Raw genomic sequence first — 22,367 nt, 5'->3', positions numbered from 1 at the left:
TTGCTCTAAAGCCAGTCTAATGCAAATTGGTTAGCAGTCTGGAAGGAAATTTGACATTTTCGTTGGGGGGGGGGGGGGGGGGAAATAATTTTAGTTAATGCAATATTATTTTTGCAAAATTGGAATGGGGGAAGGCGGCCCGGTAGTCCAGTGGTTAGCACGTCGGCTTCACAATGCAGAGGTACCGGGTTCGATTCCAGCTCCGGCCTCCCTGTGTAGAGTTTACATGTTCTCCCCGGGCCTGCGTGGGTTTTCTCCGGGTGCTCCGGTTTCCTCCCACATTCCAAAAACATGCGTGGCAGGCTGATTAACGGACTTCAGTTGGTAACTGGCACATCGACGAGTCGTTACAACGCCTAATGTACTTTGTGCTTTAAAAATTTCACTTGAAAATCAGGCAACAAAAAAAGAGCCCCCTCCCTGGGTGGAAATAATCCGCCTCTCAAATTCTGTTGGGGAAGATGTGCGTGGTGTTTGAACGAGGGCAACCCATTTCAATTTATTGCCTGTTGTAAGCGCTTGTTTCCACCCCTGCATCGCACTTAACATCCTTCCAACTCTCCCTTCGCTACGGTATTGACGCCATTTTGATTTGCTGATCGCTGCACATGTTGTCACGGGCACAATCACTTCTGAGTATGTGTGCTCAGATGCGGGGTGGGAGGGCTTGACCGGTAATGTCTGCTGCCACCTGCTTTGCGCAACAAGGCCGCCGGCAGTGCAGCACCTCATTCTGCACAATTTAAAGAGCTTTTGCAGCACGTCAAAGGCCTTGAGAGGTTATGATGCCGCGACAATTTATTCTTTTTATTTATTTTCTTTACCCGCCACACTGGCCTCCGAGCCGCTACAAGCTGTGATGCTCTGCCAGTTTGATTTCTGGAGCTGCAGTGAAGGCCATTAAAGCGACGCACTATCAGGCGTGATGTAGCTGTTGATATGCACCGCGAACTCAGCTAAAGAGTCCTTAAGTCAGACACTAAACAGCCAAATTACTGCCAGGGCGATGTACTCCTGCAAGGAATAAGAGCCTCTATACTTTGTCTTTTTTGTGCCTTCTGTGAGCTTGAAGGACTCGACATTTAAACTGGCAGCTTCAAAAACGCATTAAAGTGAAGATGAGGCACGTCGCTGGTCGCTATTCAACTTTAAATGACTCACTTGTGTGAAGATGACTTTTTGTTGAGCAGGTGTCGCAGCAGAAATTGCAAGTACTCCTCACACACCAGGGTGTATCGGCCTAATTGTTTGATGCGGCCAAAGGAGCTTCTCAATTAATACATTTTACAAACAGCGAAGGAGAAATGGGGAGGGACGGGTGTGATGGGGGAGCGGTGGTTGTGTTGGTGGCGTGGGCCCTCACCAACTGCGAGAGAAAACACTAAACTGTGACATTTGCTCGAGAACGCCACAAATGAAAGGCGCTGAATGGCCATTGAGCATCTCCTGCACAACCGGCCATTATGAGCGTCGCCACATTCGTCCCTTTTGTCATTGAGTGCACAATTTAAAGGACAAGTTAGAGCCTCCGCCTTGTTTGTGTATTGTCTTTTTTTTTTTTTGTAGTGTGTGGCATGCATGCATTGTTAGCAAATGTCGAATTACAGTAAAGCTTATTCATGGGTTAAATCACCGCATAAATATTTCAAAGGATACATTTTATATATACATACAGTATATACTGTATGTTGACAGCGAACCACATGGCACACATAGACGAACAGCCATCCGCGCTCACAATCATACCTAGGGACATTTTAAGATAAGATAAGATATCCTTTATTCGTCCCACACTGGGGAAATTTACAATTTTGGAGTGCCCAATCAAATTGCCATGCATGTTTTTGGAATGTGGGAGGAAACCAGAGTACCCGTAGAAAACCCACACAGGCACGGGGAGAACATGCAAACTCCACACAGGAAAGCCATAGCCAGAATCGAACCCTGCACCTCTGCACTGTGGAGCCCACGCATGTACGTGTATATACACACACACAGACACACACACACACACACACACACACACACACATGCACACACACACACACACACACACACACACACACAAGGGTCTCATAAACAATACGATGAAATTACATTTTGGTTTCCTTTGTTTCATAGAATCAACCATTTTTATTTCTTAACATTTAGACTCACAAGAGGGAGACTATAGATGAGAGGAGCAAATTGTATTTTTTGCAAACAAAGCTAAATTGATTCTAAATAAAAATGAAAGTCAGGAAATAAAGCACATCTTGTTCATTTCGCTGGAAATCCAGTGGGGTGGTGTTCTGTGGATGACATGATGACATGAGCTGATGTCGATCACACACACTGTAATCATTCAATAGATACACATAACCCTGACTCAATCCATACTAGACATGAATTTTGACACATCTTAGTCTATGTGCACTGTGTCAGACCTATTTAATAATTTGAGATTTTAATTAAGGAGAGTAATTATAATATCTGCGTTTTCCAACCTGTGGAGCCAAAGCACGTATTTTGCTTAAAAAAAAAAAAAGAAAGAAAAGAAAAACGGGTCGATCGATAGCTTCTACCGACAGAGAGGCAGGCAGATAGATAGCCGGAAAAATACAGTCTACAGCAAATGCTACGATATTTCATCCCATATTGGCTAAAGCGTCTACTGCAGAGAGAATCAGGCATTTTTTTAGAAGTCGGTACCTATATAAGAGAAGGTTTTTTTGTTTGTTTGTTTGTTTTGTTTTAAATCTGTGCACATATTGATGGATTGCGGAACTATAAAAACTAATATTTGTTGATTGGTCAAGAACCGTTGCTTCCCTGTTACAAGGAGAATGGAATGCATAAGTGCCTCACATTATTCGTCCCTTGCCCCTTGTCCTTTTACTCTTGGTTCATATGAATAATGTAGAGCATTCAAAGGCATAGTGAAGAGCGCTCTCCCTGCTTCTGGCTGAAAGACACCTAAAAAAAAAAATTGGATCATATTTCTCCCAAGACCACAGACAGTGAAATGTTAAAATTTGTCAGACTTGGCAGCAGTAACTAAGAAGAAGGGGAAAGGGGGCGTGCTATGTTGTGGTTAGTGACATAATACATTAAAAATCTCAATATTGGAACCCTTCCTTGTATGCCCGACACTGAAATACACTGTGCGAAATAAAATATGTTGGCTCATTAGTCCTCTCCGAGAATCTTTCCAATGCAGTCTGACTAATGAGCTAATGTCCCCAGAACCGGAGAGCAAGAAGAGCAAGAGGAAAAACAAGGAGGAAAACACACGATGAAACCCCATGAACTTTTATTCACAAAATGAACACACACTACATGTTTTAATTAGACAGTCACTGATGTGAGTTACGCTTTGTGCTGTGCCAAAATGATTGCAGCAAAAGCAGCGCAGCCTTGGTGAAGCAGAATTCCAATGGACCTGAACGCACTGTAAGGTTTACCTGTTTGAAACATGGCTGTTAAATATTTTACGACATCGTAAAGTAGGTTATATATTGTCTGCCAACCAATAGATTCGACAAAGATTTCATTTCAGGGTTCAATAATTTATGGCTCCATTCACTTTGTGGTTGAAATCTGTGTCAAGGGCTCAAGGGGGATCACACGCAGGGCTTGCGAGTCTGCAAAAAAACAAACAATGACCACAAACACGACGATTGAAAATGTGTATCCTCAATCAGTCATCGTGACATGAAAAAAAAAGTCATAGAAATGAGTGCGTGTGTCATGAAAGTGCAGGAATGTTATTAGACTTTAACAGGTCGACAGAGAAGATCAGAAACATCACAATAAACATCTTGATAGCAAGCCGACGTGTGCTCAGTCATGATTGTATGATTGCATCGCTTACTTGGAGCGAAATTGTTGCATTTTGCTGTCTGCTAACCAATCTGCAAAGTGAGCAAATTAGGTGCCCACATCTCCCGCTGCAAAACTGGGTTAAATATGGGGGGGGGAACGATGCCTTCTTGCAGATCTTGCAAACATTTGCACTTTTCCTACTCTCGCTCTCCCGAAATGGAACAAGCTGCTATTGCAGAACAATTGAAAGTGGTTCTAATGGCAAAAAAAAACCCAAAATAAAGGAAATCAAAACAACCCCTTGACACCCCCCCCCCCCAAAAAAACAGCCCATAACATGCATCAAAGCCACAATATGTAATCTGCGTATCCTAAAATAACATTTTGTGAACTGGAGTGTGAGATGGAAAATTGGGTCTACCATTACCATGGCAACCCCACAACACCTACTTTAGTGGTCTATAACACAGGTGGACTTGTATTAATTTTAAGATTCGCAATGCGAGCAGTGCTTGTCGGGGGGGGACTGTCTGGAAAAAAAAAATCTACCAAGTGCAGCCCACACATCTGACCTTCTTTTCTCACCATTTAAATTTCCCCATTGTGGGACGAATAAAGGATATCTTATCTTATCTTATCTTATCTTATTTTGGAGAATAGACGAGTAGTAAGTGTGTATGCCACAAGTGAGTGTAATATGGGACAATTCGAAGAGAAGAATTACATCAGAAACTGTGCGATCAATTCAATTACAAATGAATAAATAAAGAAATGAAAACAGTCGATAGTCATTAAATAATTGTTACTAAAGGATTCGGAAAGGTCGCTAAGTTTAGCGGCAAAGGTGCCAATTTGGTATCACCGCACATGGCACCGGTCACAGAACATTGAAATCCATGTTTGATCGCAAACAGCAGCTGAATACCAGCTGTGCTTGAGACGGCGTCCTATCAAGCCAACAGTAACGTGGAAAAAAAAAACTAGAAATAGCAACCTACCAAAATAAAACAAGTAACAGAGCTCAACGTCACTCCACAGAAACAACACCTCCTCTCATCCACATGGCTACTGATAATCATTTCTGACTATCACGGCACACAAATTCTGGACACAAGAAAAAGTCTCCCAAAAAAAAGGGCCGCAAAGGGCCAAAGGGAAATGCAAAATACACACAAAGTTCATCCTTTGATGGTTGGAATTTTTAAAAAGCTGCATCCGACTTCACCTCACCATATTAGAATCGATAAACAATGCAGGTCTCGGGGGGGGGTGTAGTAAGTTAATGTCAAAAACATTTTCTTCCAAGTTTGGGGCTCAATATCTCTGGAGTGCACCCTGATATAATTTATTCCCAACCGTCAAGTCTCGTCATTTCGTAGCTGTGGCAGATTTCAACGTCTGCGTGCTGCCTCGTTGATCTCATTTGCCTTCAGAATCAGCAGTGCTGGTTGATGTAATTCAAACAAAGACTCCCTCTGTAACCAATCAGATTTATTTTAGGGGGCCAGCTGTCTGTCGTAAAAAATAATAATAATTGCGTTTTACCGTCCCCTCATTGGTTATTCAGAGCAAAACACACATTTATGCATTTAATAATCGGCATTCGTGGTGAATATGATGCATTTTTTTATTTTTATTTAAATGCTTTTGTTTTTGGCATCTTGTTATTGAATATTGATTGTGAACTGAAACCAGTTTAGGGTGTCCTCCGCCTACTGCCCGAAGACGTTTGGGATATACTCCAGCACTCCCCGCGACCCTTGTGAGCATCAGCGGATCGGAAAATTGATGCATGAATGATTGTGAACTGCTGCAGACGATACACATGGCATAACTATGTGATGTTATGTTGCATTGTTGTAGCATAATCATATTTTCCATAATTGCGACCTGATATCAGTCCTATGAAGAATTTCTATCAAATATATTAAAATGGTGGCCGGTAGTCCAGTGGTTAGCACGTCGGCTTCACAGTGCAGAGGTACCGGGTTCGATTCCAGCTCTGGCCTCCCTGTGTGGAGTTTGCATGTTCTCCCCGGGCCTGCGTGGGTTTTCTCCGGGTGCTCCGGTTTCCTCCCACATTCCAAAAACATGTGTGGCAGGCTGATTGAACAATCTAAATTGTCCCTAGGTGTGAGTGCGAATGGGTGTTCGTTTCTGTGTGCCCTGCGATTGGCTGGCAACCGATTCAGGGTGTCCCCCGCCTACTGCCCGAAGACAGCTGGGATAGGCTCCAGCCCCCCCCCGCGACCATAGTGAGGATCAAGCGGCTCGGAAGATGGATGGATGGATGAATGTTAAAATGGTTGCACCCTCACATTTCTGTCAAAAATGTTGACATGAATACTGTTAACATGTAGCCATCTGTCATTAAGACTTAAATGCAGTCGGTAGGAACATGTGACACCATGAAAAAAAAATTCCTCCCGAGCGTTAGAATATCCGACAATATTTGTTGAAGGTATAACCATTACACTGCACAACTATACGGGGAACCAAAGGGGTAGGGTGGGGGCTACTACTGAAAAGGCATCGTATCCATTGGCAATGAAGACAACAGCAGATAGCGGTGCACGTAGGGGAGCAAATGATACCGTCAGGAGCTCCTATTAAGATTAAGTTACTCCGTGGGGCTCAGGAGGAGAGTGATAATATATTCTGGGAGGAAGATTTTCACAACAAGCGTCCAGGCTCAAGGGCATGAATAAATTACAGGTATAATTAAAGGAAATGTCAGATGGGTTCTGTATTGAGCTATAATAACAGCACCCTGTTCACATAAAAAGGATCCTGAGTCTGAGATGAAGATGATCAATAGAAAAGGAGTCGGGGGTGGCGATGTATTGAGGGACTGTGGGACGGACGGCGACACAGTTACTTCCCTGTAAACGACACAGCGAATCCAACAACTGATGCTGACTTGTGTGGAGGCAAAAGTGATATACCAAAGGGCAACAATCTGGTAATAATAAAGACCGGGGATTTAAGGATGCGTCTTCCAGACGCTCAGAGAAGAATGAGCAGGACAATTGTGTATACTGCAGACTGTTAATAAATTGAGGGACGAAGGGATGGAGGGCTTCCATTTTATTTTCTCTTTTTTGCCATGGGAAATAAGTTGTTTCACCCAAAGCTGTCAGCGAATGCTTATCCCCCCGCAAAAAAATAGAAAAAAAAGGAACCATCGTTTTCCTGCAGCTCGATGTTTATGTCGGTACAGGGACTTTGAAACTGCAATCAATTGAGCTGAGGTATATTTTCCTTACGGAGTCCAGAATCTAGAAATATGTTCTGCAAGGGATTCAGAATCTACACAGTAAACAACATTTTGCATTCATCTCCAGATCCGCTATGCGATTCTTCAAAGTAGGAGAGGAAAATAGAGATGGAAACCTCAGGACAAGAGCAAGCAAGAGAATATTGCAGGAATACCAATATACAGTATATACCGGTATATATATAGTATATATATATATGTATGTATGTGGGCGGCCCAGTAGTCCAGTGGTTAGCACGTCGGCTTCAGAGTGCAGAGGTACCGGGTTCGATTCCAGCTCCGGCCTATCTGTGTGGAGTTTTCATGTTCTCCCCGGGCCTGCGTGGGTTTTCTCCGGGTGCTCCGGTTTCCTCCCACATTCCAAAAACATGCATGGCAGGCTGATTGACCACTCTAAAATTGTCCCTACGTGTGAGTGTGAGTGCGAATGGTTGTTCGTTTCTGTGTGCCCTGCGATTGGCTGGCAACCGATTCAGGGTGTCCCCCGCCTACTGCCCGGAGACAGCTGGGATAGGCTCCTGCACCCACCGCGACCCTAGTGAGGATCAAGCGGCTTGGAAGATGAATGAATGAATATATGTATGTATACACACACACACACACACACACACACTCAGAGAGAGAGAGGGAGAGAATGTTAAGAGCATAAATAAACCACTTTCACGGGAGATTTTTCTTTTGTTGTTTTTACTCTCTGCCGTACAGCAAGCGCTGGTGTTACGGTATGTGCACTCACCAGCCAGAACATTAGGTACACTAGCTCGATCTAATAACATCCGATACGATAACTGCACCCAGAATAACAGAGATAAGAATGCTCAGCCTCAATCAGCATTGTTTAAGATGTATTGATTTAACATTGCTGAATAAATAAACCAATTACTTTTTCATTTGAAAACTGAATTTCGTGTTTCCTTGGGTTGTCTCTGAGTGATCCTAAAATTGGTTTGAGGATTTGAATTGTTTGGGTGTGATAGATAAAAATAAAAAAAAAAAAGGTTGGCTCATTTCTTTGTGACGTCCCAATGTGAGGACTGAGTCATTTTCTTCACTCGGGCGGGGTGAGAGGAAGAATGAGCAGGGATGCTCCAAGATGGGTGACGAGAGGAAAACACCACTTTGGCGGCGCTCTGGGTGAGGAACAAGCATCTGAACCACTTCATGCACCCTGGACCTGATAACATGATCAGCTTGTCCACTCTAGTAACCGCTCGGCATGAAATTAGCACGCCCAGCGTGTAATTCCAGCTGTGTGTTGGCACTAAGTGACAAAAAAAGGTATTTATTTGCGGTGCGAACCCAATGATTTACTCGGCCATTGTGCATGTGAGAGTGGAGCAGTATACATTGCAATTCTACAACATTGTAAAATACATCCATCTATCTATCAATCTTCGACCGCTTGTCCAGAGTCACCTCGCGGGGGCAAAGCTTTAGCAGGGAAGCCCAGAATTCCCTTTCCCCAGCCACTTCTTTCAGCTCTTCCCAGGGGATCCCAAGGCGTTCCCAGGCCAGCTGGGAGGCATAGTCTCTCTAGCGTGTCCTGGGTCATCCCCGGGGCCTCCTGCCGCTGGGACACGCCCAGAACACTTCACCAGGGTGATGCCCGAGCCCCCTTAACCGCTTCCTCTCGACGTGAAGGAGAAGCGGCTCGACTCTGAGCCCCTCCCAGATGACCGAGCTTCTCACCTTATCTCTAAGGGAGAGCCCAGACACCCTGCGGAGAAAACCCATTTTGGCCTATTGTATCCGGGATCTCGTCGCTTTGGGTCACGCCCCATAGCACGTGACCAGAGGTGAGGATTTGAACGCAGATCGACCGGTAAATCGAGAGCTTTTTTGCTCAGCTCCTTCTTTACCACGACAGACAGATTCAATGTCCGCATCACAGCAAAATACAATCACAGTACTAAGCATGTACCGTATTGGCCCGAATATAAAATGGCCCTGATTATAAGACGACTCCCTCTTCAAGACTCAAGTTTGAAAAAAGACTTTTTGAACACCAAATTAATTTTTATACAGAAAATTATTACAGTACATCTGAAACAAATGATTATAACAATATATTTGAGAGAAAAAAGCATCTTGAAGTTTACACCATAACTTCTCCTCAGCTGCCGGTTAACCTGGCCGATCTTCGACCAACTTTTCTCCAGATTGTCGCGAAGTTTCACCATTTTCTGTTATCTATTCTATTATTTTCTTCTCTTTTCTTTCTTACCGCTATTTTTTTTTCTTCGTGCTAACGCTATTTTTATTTTTTCTTCTTTGTGACAGGGGTTTTCTTTGGTCTGGGGAGTCAAGTTCAGCATTCGCTTCAATGGTATCTGGCGCCATCTAGCGTCGTGAATGAGTATAATTTATAGACCCCGAATATAAGACGACCCCAACTTTTAATTTCAATGCAAAAAAACACCGTCTTATAATTGGGCCAATACAGTAAATTAAATTGCCAGATATACCGCGATTTAAAGAGTCCATACAGTTCAAGTACAGGTAATCCGAAACACAACTTTTTGCTAACAGAAGCGCATTATTTGTGCTGGCAAAGATTCCCTCTTCCGCTGTACCCCCTTTTTCAGTCCTATTTTAAGGCAAAAAAAAATGTATTATATTCGGGCCATTACGGTACAGTAGTTAAACGAATACCTCTTGGTCATTGAAAACTGTAGAGTATGCGCTTTTTGGGTTTTTTAGAGCTTCCGCCTTTTGGGTTGGAAGTTGCGGAGGTGTATATTCAAATGTGGCTTTCGAGTGAATATGTCCCATTCAGGCGTGACATTCACAGTAGCAGAAAACTACAGTGAACTGAAGCCATAGAAGTGTGCTTTTGATGTCGGTGCGTCTGAATTCCCCACAGAAAGCCTATTAGAAAACAATTATTCTCAACATCAATAGCACTGAGGGTGAGTTCTTTGTTTTTAACATCCCGCGTATTGTTTGTGATATTTACAACACGTCCAGATGGTCATAGGTGGAAGCATCGAGAAGAGGTGCTCTCCATTCTCCTCCAAACAGATTTGGTGAAGTTCCTCGCCCCCTCCTATTCAAAACACACTCGGCTTGCACACAAAGACTTTTGGAGTAATTTTATCACCCACTCTGCCGCTTTTGTGCTTTTAGTCACTTCCAGATCATTATATTGGATTGGCGCTACATGTACAGAATGGTCAGGTCCCGGTGGCTCCGTCCGACCTCCCACGTTATAGCTGGTGGCTGCACCTCACACCTCATAAACTCATGCAGACTCATTTGATGCCACATGGCCTGTGTGAAATGAAAGCTTGCTTTGAGTAAAGAAGGGAGCAAACAAACCGGAAGAAAAATAGACTGAAATGAGAAACCTGGTCAGAGGTGACGGAGTGTCTCCCGTAGAAAAATTTCTCGAGAGTGAAATTTCGTTTCTTTAACGCTACGAGTAAAATGTGTTTTTAACGGTCATTTTCAGCTCATACGCATGCAGTTTGGTTCATCTGTTTGTATTTATTAATTTTCAACATCTATGGTCACGAGCTATGGGTCGTGACCGAAAGAACGAGATCCCGGATACAAGCGGCCGAAATGAGTTTTCTCCGCAGGGTGTCCGGGCTCTCCCTTAGAGATAAGGTGAGAAGCTCGGTCATCCGGGAGGGGCTCCGAGTCGAGCCGCTTCTCCTCCACATCGAGAGGAGCCAGATGAGGTGGCTTGGGCATCTGATTCGGATGCCTCCTGAACGCCTCCCTGGTGAGGTGTTCCGGGCAAGTCCCACCGGGAGGAGACCCCGAGGAAGACCCAGGACACGCTGGAGAGACTATGTCACCCAGCTTGCCTGGGAACGCCGCGGGATACCCCAGGGAGAGCTGGAAGAAGTAGCTAGGGAGAGGCTTCCCTGCTAAAGCCGGTGCCCCCGCGACCCGGCCCGCGCCGGATAAGCGGTAGAAGATGGATGGATGGATGGAATTTTCAACATCCCCTCAGGACTGTATTATCTTGATGGAACTTGTTTGGAGTTTGTGAAAAGGATCTTTTATCCACACTAATAAATATCAATACTGTACACGTATAGCTTCATGAATACCTCAGTCAATGTCAAGAAAAACAGATTAATATTAATAGTGCTTGCTTCCTATATTTGATCACATTACCGTCGATAAAATCCGCTCATTCTGTGTGCAGTGGGACAGAAAGCTAAAGCTTGCAAAACTTGGCCAAACGGGGGAAACCTGCCCTATTTCAGGCCCAGAACAACAGTGTGAGTGGAAATTTGCGGTGTTCGCAAATAATAACGGACCTCTTTGTGTGCGGTGGAACGTTTCCCACTCTCCTTCCACTTTGACGGCGTGGGCTGGAAAATTCTGCTTCAGCCTGATTTTCCCCGTGAGTGATCCTCAATCACTGACCAAAGCAAGACTGTTTTGAAAAAGTCAGGGGTAAAAAAAAAAAATAAAAAAAATACGGATATCTATTTTTTCATATGACTGCTGTCAGGCTGATGAATAAAAAATAACAATCATGATAATAATAATAATTAAATGATGTGAAGGAAAATTGTAAATAGTACTGCGATTTATCCATTTTGTGTTCATATTGCATTTAATTGAAAGATGTTGTTGTTTTTTTCTCTTTCTTCTTTCTTCTTTCTACATACATTCTTGTTGCTGGAGTCTGTAAATTTCCCCAGTGTGGGACGAATAAAGGATATCTTATCTTATATGGATTGAAAGTAAAAAAATCAAGGGGTAAAAAAAACTACGGATATCTATTTTTTCATATGGATTGAAAGTAAAAAAATCGTCAGTAACAAAAAAATCAAGTGCAGATTAATGGGCTGCCTGAAAATTCTCCTCAAATTTCACCACTGCCTTGAACTGGCATGCAGGTAAACGCGTGGCGTGTCTCGGGTTGGTGGTAATGATGTGATGTGACGCTGGGTGGCGCAGTTCCTTGTCAGGTGCCTATCCCATCGGCACCTTTAGGTGGCCGCACGTACACCCATGCTGCTGCTGCTGCTGTTGCTGCTTCTTCTGCTGCTACTCCATTGCCTCGCTGCCGTGCTGCCCACTTCTCCCCCCCCCCCCCCTCCTCCTCGCAGGGGAAGCTGACTTGATGCACATAATAAATCACCTCTGCAAGATTTGCCCCCCCCCCCTCCGCCCCGACCCCCTCCTTTTTTTCCCTTCTTTTTTCGTCCAAGCCCGATTTGAAAGCTGCGCGCGTTGGATTGGAGACCGTCGAATCATTTCAACGTGATTCAGCGCCACAAGCAACGTGGGTGTTGTGCGTGCGCGTGAGCGGCGCCTTTGCGCGCGCGTGTGGTGTTTTCCTTTTTATTTATTTTATTTGTCGTTTTCATGCGCGAATGTGATGAGGAGCGGAGGAAGAGGCGGGAGCGGTAGCTATGAGGCGCTTGTCATCCCCACTCGATTTCACCTGTATGAACGACCTTGCCATTGTGACCGAAATGTTCCTAAAAGACTTTCCATGGAGGATATACTTGTCGCCCATTCCCTGAGAACTGAACCTGATCGCTGTTGGTTTCAAGACACTCAAAGATAAGCGGTAAGACACGCACACACACACACACACACACTAGCTCGTACACGCACACGTGCGCACGCACACACAAAGGCGAGAAACAGTACAACCTGAGCGCGTGCATGGCTATTGTAAACGTGCATGTACGCTAAATTATTTACGCCATGGGATATGCCTTTTATTATTTATTGCACCTAATAAGGTTCAGCGGCTCTTGTCGACTTTCTGAATTTGCCTCAGTCAATCATCTCATGCGCTCATTGCACCATATTACGGTACAAAATAGTTTATTATAGGCGAGAATATGGTGGCATGCCCCTCATAACTGCATCCAATTCCTCCACATGGAGTTGTTCTATTTATTTATTTATTTGTTTGTTTGTTTTGTTTAGAGGAGCATATGTTATACCATTTCAAATGTGCATTCGTCGATTGCTGTTATTTTATTTTGGGTCAGATAGTGATGCATGGAGTTAGATTAGTAACAGAGTGGTTCATGCTACTCGGGGTGCCCTACCTGGCGTGATGCTACACTGACTGCAGCTTCACTTGTGATCACTCTGTCAAATACATGGCAGGAACCCAAGAGCAACACATTTCACGCCCAAGTCGTTCTCAGTGGATTGCATTACAAATCATTTTATGCTCGGTACAATGAACGACCACCTTTTGCACAGTCTAATGAGATTCAATGCAAGTGTTGGACATCTGAAAGTCTGCCTTTTTGGAAGATAATATCCAGTTTTGATTGAAGATGTCAAGAGGGACTCAATGATATGTGTTACACAGCCATTCGGGGATGTGTAATCAGAGGAGGCAGGAAAAAAAAACTAAATATGATTTTCAACTTATTTTCAATTGTAGTACTTTATATTGATACTCCACGATTAAATTGTCAATATTGTAAAATTCGCATAATTCCTGTTCAGGGCGAGATGTGCGGCAGTAAGAAGCCTCGCCTCACCTCTCATTGCGCAATACCTCACCAGCTGGGTTGACGAGGTTTGTAATAAGCAAGCGCCCGTTTCTGTCTCTCTTCACGTCACCAGTGTAATGTTTCCAGACACATTTTAAAATAAACATTCTAATTTTCCATATTCACGCTATCTTATTTAATATTTGCGTGTTACATATTTATTTTTGCTGCTTGCATGAATACGCAGATTAAAAAAATGCCCAAGGTGAGGCAAAAGCTACTAAAGGGGCAGATAAGAACACACAGGTTCCATGCTTTTCTACACAGTGGCGTACCTACTTAGGGGCTGCAATTCTAAAATCAAGTGTGCTGCTGCAGTCCATTTATTCTAAAATTTCACCATATTTGATCTAAAAGCTTTTCTGAAAAATGCACTGCCCCCCCAAAAAACGGGGTCCAATTTATAAAGGAAGACACCTGAGGTTGAAGAATCTGCTTCAACCATCAGATCTGAAAATGACCTACTCTTCACAAATCAAAGGGTATACCTGGACAAACTCGCTTATTTAAAAAAAAAAAAGCACACCACTCTGCAATTTGATGAGCAGCCTTTTAAACGAGTAAGCAATTGTCACGTAATGCAATGTTTGTTATGGCCATATATTATGCATGTGAAAAGAAGGCTGACATGTATTATTTTTACTTATGTATTTATTGATTTTTTTCCCCACTTTTTCTTTCAGGCTGCCATGCCACTCCAGCTCATAAATTTATAATATGCCTGGCCAGCCACAAACCTCACGACTTGTCACTATTTTCGGGGGAATTTCTGAATGTATTTTCTGTTTCTGGTTGAAATGGCATGTGTGGAATCTCAAGTATTACAATGATTAGCTATGAAATTTTAACGTTAAAAATAATTTGATCAAAGGTATCAAAGGTTCAATTCCGAACATGGAATTGCAAGTGTTTTCGCCTATGATAAGGAATGTTGCATATGATATTTGGAATACGGTGGTTCCTTGAGATACGAGTGACTTACACTTGTATGGAAACTTTTTGTGATACGGTCATTGTCATTCTTATTTTTTTTTATTTGGGAATGCAAAGTTGAGATCGGCCTACAAGTGCTTGGTGGCAGTGCAAGATTCAAAATGAGTGGATATGAATCACAATTGCACCTCAGACACGGTGAAATGCCGACCTGTGACTGGTCATTTATGTGGCAAAATGCAGAGCTGCCAAATGTTACCTGAGTCACCGACCGCTAACTCATTCCACTTGTAACACGGCGTGATTTTACTGAATATTTAAAAACAAAGACCATCAGAAAAGCTGCGCTTTATGGCTTTGACAGCACACACGCTTCTTTATAAATGTTATATTGAATGAATGACCCCTGCAGTGAAAATGATCTCAAAGCAGTCACCATCCACCCCCTTCGAGTCACTTATAAAACTGACTGTCACGTTTTGTGTGATGGTAGTTGTCGGACCCCAAAAAGCAGGGAGGCAGGAAGGAGCGGGGTGGATTGTCCAAAATGTGTTTAACAAAAAATACACACAGAAGTACAATGGAAAAAACACTAAGTCAAAGTACTCAAAAACAAAATGCCTGGAAATCCATCCATTCCATCCATTTTCAAAACCGCTTGATCCTCACTAGGGTCGCGGGGGGTGCTGGAGCCTATCCCAGCCGTCTTCGGGCAGTAGGCGGGGGACACCCTGAACTGGTTGCCAACCAATCACAGGGCACACAGAGACGAACAACCATCCACACCCACACCCACACCTAGGGACAATTTAGAGCGTCAAATCAGCCTGCCATGCATGTTTTTGGAATGTGGGAGGAAACCGGAGCACCCGGAGAAAACCCACGCAAGCCCGGGGAGAACATGCAAACTCCACACAGGGAGGCCGGAGCTGGAATCGAACCCGGTAACTCTGCACTGTGAAGCCAACACGCTAACCACTGGACTACCGGGCCGCCTGCCTGGAAATCACAAGTATCAAACCAAACTATAACAGGAGCACACGTATGATCACATACTCACAGCTCACAATGACCCAACAAGGACTGACAGAAACTCATTCATTCATTCATTCATCTTCCGAGCCGCTTGATTCTCACTAGGGTCGCGGGGGGTGCTGGAGCCTATCCCAGCTGTCTTCGGGCAGTAGGCGGGGGACACCCTGAACTGGTTGCCAACCAATCGCAGGGCACACATAGACGAACAACCATCCACACTCACACTCACACCTAGGGACAATTTAGAGTGTTCAATCAGCCTGCCATGCATGTTTTTGGAATGTGGGAGGAAACCGGAGCACCCGGAGAAAACCCACGCAGGCCCGGGGAGAACATGCAAACTCCACACAGGGAGGCCGGAGCTGGAATCGAACCCGGTACCTCTGTACTGTGAAGCCGACGCGCTAACCACTGGACTACCGGGCCGCCTGCCTGGAAATCACAAGTATCAAACCAAACTATAACAGGAGCACACGTATGATCACATACTCACAGCTCACGATAACCCAACGAGGACTGACAGAAACTCAGGGAACTAAATACAAGCTAAGTGACGAGTTGAGGGAGCTAATTGGTTACACACAAGGAACACTGATAACGAGAACAGGTGGCGAAAAAAGGGCACATGAGGAATCAAAACCAAACGTAACCAGACCGACATATATCCAACCGGTGACCTTCCTCATTTGATTGCTGGCCAACAAAAACCGAAAAAAAACACACTGGATTAAAAACAACCTTCCATTGAGCTATATTGTGAGTAGTTCCCCACTTAACTCCAGGAAAGGTTGTTTGGCCATCATGTTTGACAGCAGTGAGTACTCCACTGTGCCGTCTCTCTCTCCGCATTAAAAATGTAATCCTGCAAAATACTCCACGTCAGTTTTTTTTTTGTACCTGTAATCTGATTATGTGCTTTATTTTAACACAATGTTTTTTGCCTAACGCCAGAACACTAATTCCGTTCCTCCCCAAGCCTACTGACAACTTCAGTTAGCCTTCTAATATTGATCACCAAAGATATTTAACCCTTTCATGCACCCTGTAACCTGATAACATGATACGCTGTCCACTGTAGTAATCGCTGTCCCACCAAGGGTTAATATTGTTGTGGAATGTGAGAAAATTCTTCTATTTGCCTGAGCCAGAAAAAGTCTTGAAAATCGTTCATGGAGAGTTACCAATCAAGTGAATCATTTAAACACTTTTGTGGTCACTAATGAGAACTTTAATCAACACTTAAGATACTCTAGTTATCTTCGTTTTAGATTGATATTTTGACTGATATAAAGCATATTTGTTGTATTCCTATTGAGCTGGTCTAAGATCATAAACTCACGGCCATAAACTGAATATTAATGTTGCATGCTGAAATGCGAGCTGCTCAAGTGAATTTGCTATGAGGCTGTTACACTGGAATGCCTTTTATATTTAATGACAAAACAGTATATTTTTGGTACAAAAAAAATGCAGAGTTGAAGTTTAGTTTTTAAAAACCCCAGTGAAGGAATAAAGTACAGTTTACTGCTATACTCAATGTGAATTTAAGAAACACAAACTGCGGATTATATTTTTAAAAAATGTAACCAATTGTTTGTGGATTATTAAGTAAAATGGATTTCATAAAAACATGGTTTATTTATATTTATACTCGTTTAGGCTATTGAACTTTCAGTAAGATATTCGTATGATCATTGCAACCCGATACTCAACCTCCGCTTTGTATTGTTGTATTTTTATTGTTTAATAAAACCGTTGCTTCAGGTCCCAGCGATGAACATGCAATATTTTTTTTTTTTAAACGGCTCCTCAAAATTTGTAAAAAAAAAAAAAGATATTGATTATCAAAACTGCTCTCCTAAGAAAAAAAAGTGTTTCGAGCCTTGCGGTAAACTCAATTCAGCAGTTTTGCGATGAGTGAACATTTCGGCAAAAACAAGGTTTCAAGCTGGTAATGACACGCCCAGTTTATGTTTACTTGCAATTTAAACAACACATGTGGGAAGATGATTGAATATTCACACGAATATATTCTCCATCTATGAAAAATGACTCATATTCCAGCAAATGAGTAGCTGAGTCGTAGGATAGTCAAAGAAGTCAATTTTTCTTGATTATTTGAATCACATGTGATGTACTGCCTAACTCCCTTAAAAAAAAAAAAAAACAACAACAAAAATAGTTTTTGGTGGGACTGTAACGGTTTGATGGCATTTTCATTCATTTCTGTGGGGAAAGATGATTTGAGATATGTTTTGAGTTAAACATGTAGTAAACGTATAGTTACGGAAGGAATAAAACTCATATCTCAGGGAAGCACTGTCATTTAGTTTTGGGCTAGATTTTAAAACTTGGCAAGTTTCCGCGAGGGGGAAACTTGCCAAGTTGTTGTCCTCGGCTTCCCTGAGGACAACATAAACCACTGTCGGAAATCCATTGAATTTAATAGGTCTCATTCTACTCTTCAGATGTACCTCTCTGTTAAGTGTTTCTTTAAATCACAGGTGTTGAACTCAAAGCCTGGGGGCCAGATCCGGTCCGCCACGTCATTTTGTGTGGCCCGTGAAAGGAAATCGGGTGTCGACTTCCATGATCCTTGCTCAAATCTGTACCGAAATGTCAAATTGTCATGCGTAATCAATAACATTGAGCTTTTGCAATAATTTTGTGAGCCTAATTACACTTACTAGAACAATAATTGAACAAACAACAAATAGTTGACATGTAATTGAGTAATAGTTGAGTGATTTTTGTTTCTGGTTGAAATGTTATATACTCAAATAGTTGAGTGATTTCAAAACTAGTAATCCATCGATCTGTTGTGCACAAGTGACGAGATGATTGAACATTTATTCGGGTTCACTGCCCTAATGGAGGGAAGATGTAACTCCAAAGTGGCCCGCGACAAAAATGAGTTTGACTCCCCTGCTTTAAATGGACCAATGACAGATGGTGTTTTCGAATGGTGGGGGGGAAAAAAAGCCACAGCAGTCTAATTGTTATTTGTTTTAATCGGTCTAATTTTGACAGGCACTAATGCATTCCGAAATACATTTGGTAAACACGCACATATGGAAACACGCACACTCACACACACACACACACACAGACACTTATTCAGTAGGTAATGGCATACTGGTATGCCACCATGTCAGCTAAAATAGCTGTGATGAATGCGACTTAGGCCTTCAAAGTAAGTAGACTCCCACTCTTCCAGCTGCGCTGTTTGTTCAAGCATCACCCTAATTGGATGCTGGCAGAGTGTGATGGAGGTGGTGGATGTCACCATTTTCTTCTTTTTTCTTTTTTTTTTTTAAAAAGTCATTTAAATCCTGGATGGAAGGTGGTGTACGCTCCTTGGCGGGGACTGATTCACACAGCGAAGCTTTCACACCACCTTGTATCGCCATCATCGTTAGCACCATTATTCAGTGCAAGCTGAGAATGTGCGTGGTGTGCGGTAAGCATTGGCAACGGCGCACAAGTGACATGTGAATCACTCGTCTGCTTCTGCTCATGCTAATTTCGCTAGCTGAATTGCATTTGGTAGAGAGGTGCATGTAAACCGAGGGCCACGTTGGCATTTATGCATAAAACCCCCACTCCAAGTCTACACATGCTAAGTAGACAGGGAGTGTATTACCCAGTGTGCCCTCCATCACCCCTCAGTCTCTATGTGCCAACCAACTGTACATTGTGCTCCCATCACTGAGTTACGGCGTGCAGGACTCTTTGCAGGAAGGAAGCAAGCATAGAAATCCAATTCGGCCGACTTTGAAGGGGGAAGAAGGAAAAAAAAAAGAGGCCGCAGCACACTTGAAAGGTGTTGAGGAAAATCCTGGCTGAGGCTCCACGTGTCTGACTTGACATCCAAGGCAGCTGACAAACAATTAGACCCTCTATAAGTAGTGCTGTGAACCAGGCTCTGTGGGGATTAGACCACAAATGAGCCACACATCACAGCTTATGTCTTCTAAATCGAAAGAGAGTGCATGTGTAGAGGCACGGTGTTCTTGGGCATGTGTGTGTGGGTGTGTGTGTTCGCTGACATTTTAGCAGATTGGTGTTGATATCTGTCTGTGGGCCTCAGTATATCATGAACACCTCCCGAAAACATGAATTCATTCTATGTCCCCTGTGTCAAACTCAAGGCACGGGGGCCAGATCCGGCCCGCCAGGTCAATTTACGTGTCCCACCAAAACAAATCACCTGTGTCAACTTGCTAAGATCTGTCCCAAAATGTCAAATTGTCATGTGTAATAAATAAAATGGATATTATGCAATATTTTTGTGTTGACCTCTTGACCCTCACTTGTACAATAATTGAACAAACTATTTTAATCGACTTGTGTCACGAAGCGTGGTGGTGATTGACCCCAAAAAGCAGGCAAGAGGGAGGAGCAGGGTGTACTTGACAGATTGTATTAAAACACAGATAAAACAAAATCCTAAACAAAGTCCTGAAAACAAAAAGAATCCAAAGTAGCAAACTAAACCATGACCCAAACATGACTGAGAATAAACATTGCAGTCGCAATGACCCGACAGAGAATGGTCGTGCCGGGAGTCCTTTTAAACAAACAAATTACTTAATGACCAACAGGTGTGCAGCTGCAGGGGGAGCCCTACAGTGCCCATTGTTAGTCCCCAACAAAAACATGAAAACTTGACTGATTTCAAAACTAGTACTCAATTAATTTGTTGTGTACAAGTAATAATTTTGTGGTTCCACTGTCATCACGGCCCTCCGAGGGAAGACGTAACTCCAAGTTGGCCCGTGACGAAAATTAGTTTGACACCCCTGTTATGTGCTCCAGCGTGTCTCTATGCAGATGTACACTCAGTAGCACTTTATACAGTACAAAAAAAAATACATTGGTGACCAACCACTTGGGTATAGTAGACAGATAGCATTAAAAATACTTGTCTGCAAATGGTCATAATACTTGATCAACTGATTGTAATAAATTTGGTTGGCAAAATCGTTGGCATACCTCATCGAGTCTTGAAGCCGGTGAGGTAAAATGGAGTGCACGACTGGATGTGTCGTTGATTTAGTCTCATTTCGTGGTCTCACAAAGAACGCCAGGATATCAGACCTGGGAAGCTGAGCTACATACATACAGGCCTCTGGGTCGGAAACTCCTCCAAGTGGAATTGTCCGGCTCAAATCCATTTCAATTGCTATTAATCTTCTAAAACTATGTTTCACAACATTGTTGAGTCAAGGCCTTTTTACATTATAAAACTCACAGGACACCACCAATCACAGTGTGAAAAAAATGCGTGCATCTACAGTGGTACCTTGACTTATGCCTTTCATTCATTCCAAGACCTAAAATCAATCCATTAATTCACTTCGAAGAGCACAATTCAGCCTAATTTGTGTTTTAAAAAAAGATCAATTGCAGGGGGTTATTTCGAAAACATAATAGAAAAGAAAGCACAGAAATAAACTGGTTTTACAGCATCTACTTAATGTATGTACTGTCGTATTTATTTGTTGGATATGCGCTTTTAAGTGGGTTGATCAAGTGAGTGACATCAAAAACTGGAGCAGCGTCGACCATGCGAGTGTTTTCATTTTGTGTTTGCGTGTTCGACAGTTTGTCCCGCTCAATAAAGAGCTGACAGTGTACCTGTCCTTGCCCACATCTGAGGGCGTAATATGACATTAATTGCTCCCTTTTTTTTTTCACTTCACTTAAGTGAAGCTGGCAATGAAGCTGGAAGTTAAGTACACTTCAAATTTTAGCTCACAAAACAAAGCAAAAAAAATGACTAATGGCTTGCAACTCATTAGTTATAACACTCATAAAGGGTTCATAGAATATTATTTGAATGGAAATGTGTACTGGTATTTGTTGACTTTTATATTACTCTACAGCGGATCCCCGCCAAAGTGAAAATGTTCGGAAAAATGATTTGAACCCCTCAAATTATGTAAAAAACATTCAAACATAAATGACTCTGAAGTGAACGAGGTCTTATTTCGTGGATCGGATCCATAATGTCATTGACCAATCGCGCAAATTATGACATTAAGTTGAACTAGTTTTGACATTCAGTTGAACTAATGACTGATCTCCATTCAGTCGATCCGATCAGTTTAAAGTCTAAAAATGTGTACCGTATTTACCGCACTATAAGGCGCTTTGCAGTATCAGGAGGAGCTTCAATGAATGGCCTATTTTAAAACTTTTTTCATATATAGGGCGCAGCGCATGATAAGGTGCATCGAATAGAAGCTACAATAGTGGCTGCGGTGATGTTATGCATCCACTAGATGGAGCTTCGCGAAAGGGAAAACAATACTGTACACTCGAGCTTTATTTATACACAGCCTTTGCAACCGCTGCAGCTGTAACAAAGCACTTTACAGAACATTTAAAATACTACTTCCAATATATAAGGCAGTTTTTGAGACAAATTGAATGTCGTTAGGTGCGCCTTATAGTGCGGAAAATACGGTCATTGACAGTTAAGTGAAGTTGGATAATTTCCCGCTGCACACCTGATGAGTTTCATGACACACTAGTTGTCTCGGTGGTGAGGAAACACTCTTTTAAAGGCACTTTGTTCATTCATACCGGCAATTGTATCGTGAATTTGGGCACAACATTCACATTAACGCAGCCTCTTACGGCAAGGCCGACTTTATGTGCCTGTGAAACCCCGCCATAGGCCAGCCGTGCCCACTAGGCTGTTTGAATGACCCTGATGGCGCTACGCCTCTGGAGCGCGAACAGGGAACTCACACAGGCAAACACTCCAAAGACATCACTATAATATTTACAATGTGTGACACGCACACATTCATTTC

At 42.9% G+C, this 22,367-nt stretch overlaps 1 protein-coding gene across 1 annotated transcript in view; it reads left to right on the top strand.

The window, feature by feature from the left end:
- Positions 1–11,905: 11,905 nt before the first annotated feature.
- The window catches only part of LOC127591119 (contactin-3-like), a 64,303-nt gene continuing 53,841 nt past the window's right edge, over positions 11,906–22,367 (top strand). The window contains exon 1 of the mRNA XM_052050966.1: positions 11,906–12,623. The gene's annotated coding sequence lies outside the window, so the exon portion shown is untranslated. The remainder of the gene's footprint in view (positions 12,624–22,367) is intronic.

Source organism: Hippocampus zosterae, chromosome 2, assembly GCF_025434085.1.
Source record: "Hippocampus zosterae strain Florida chromosome 2, ASM2543408v3, whole genome shotgun sequence".
In the NCBI taxonomy this organism is placed as follows: Eukaryota; Metazoa; Chordata; class Actinopteri; order Syngnathiformes; family Syngnathidae; genus Hippocampus; species Hippocampus zosterae.
The sequence above is the reverse complement of the archived record's forward strand: the minus strand, read 5'-3'. Positions and strand labels throughout refer to the sequence as shown.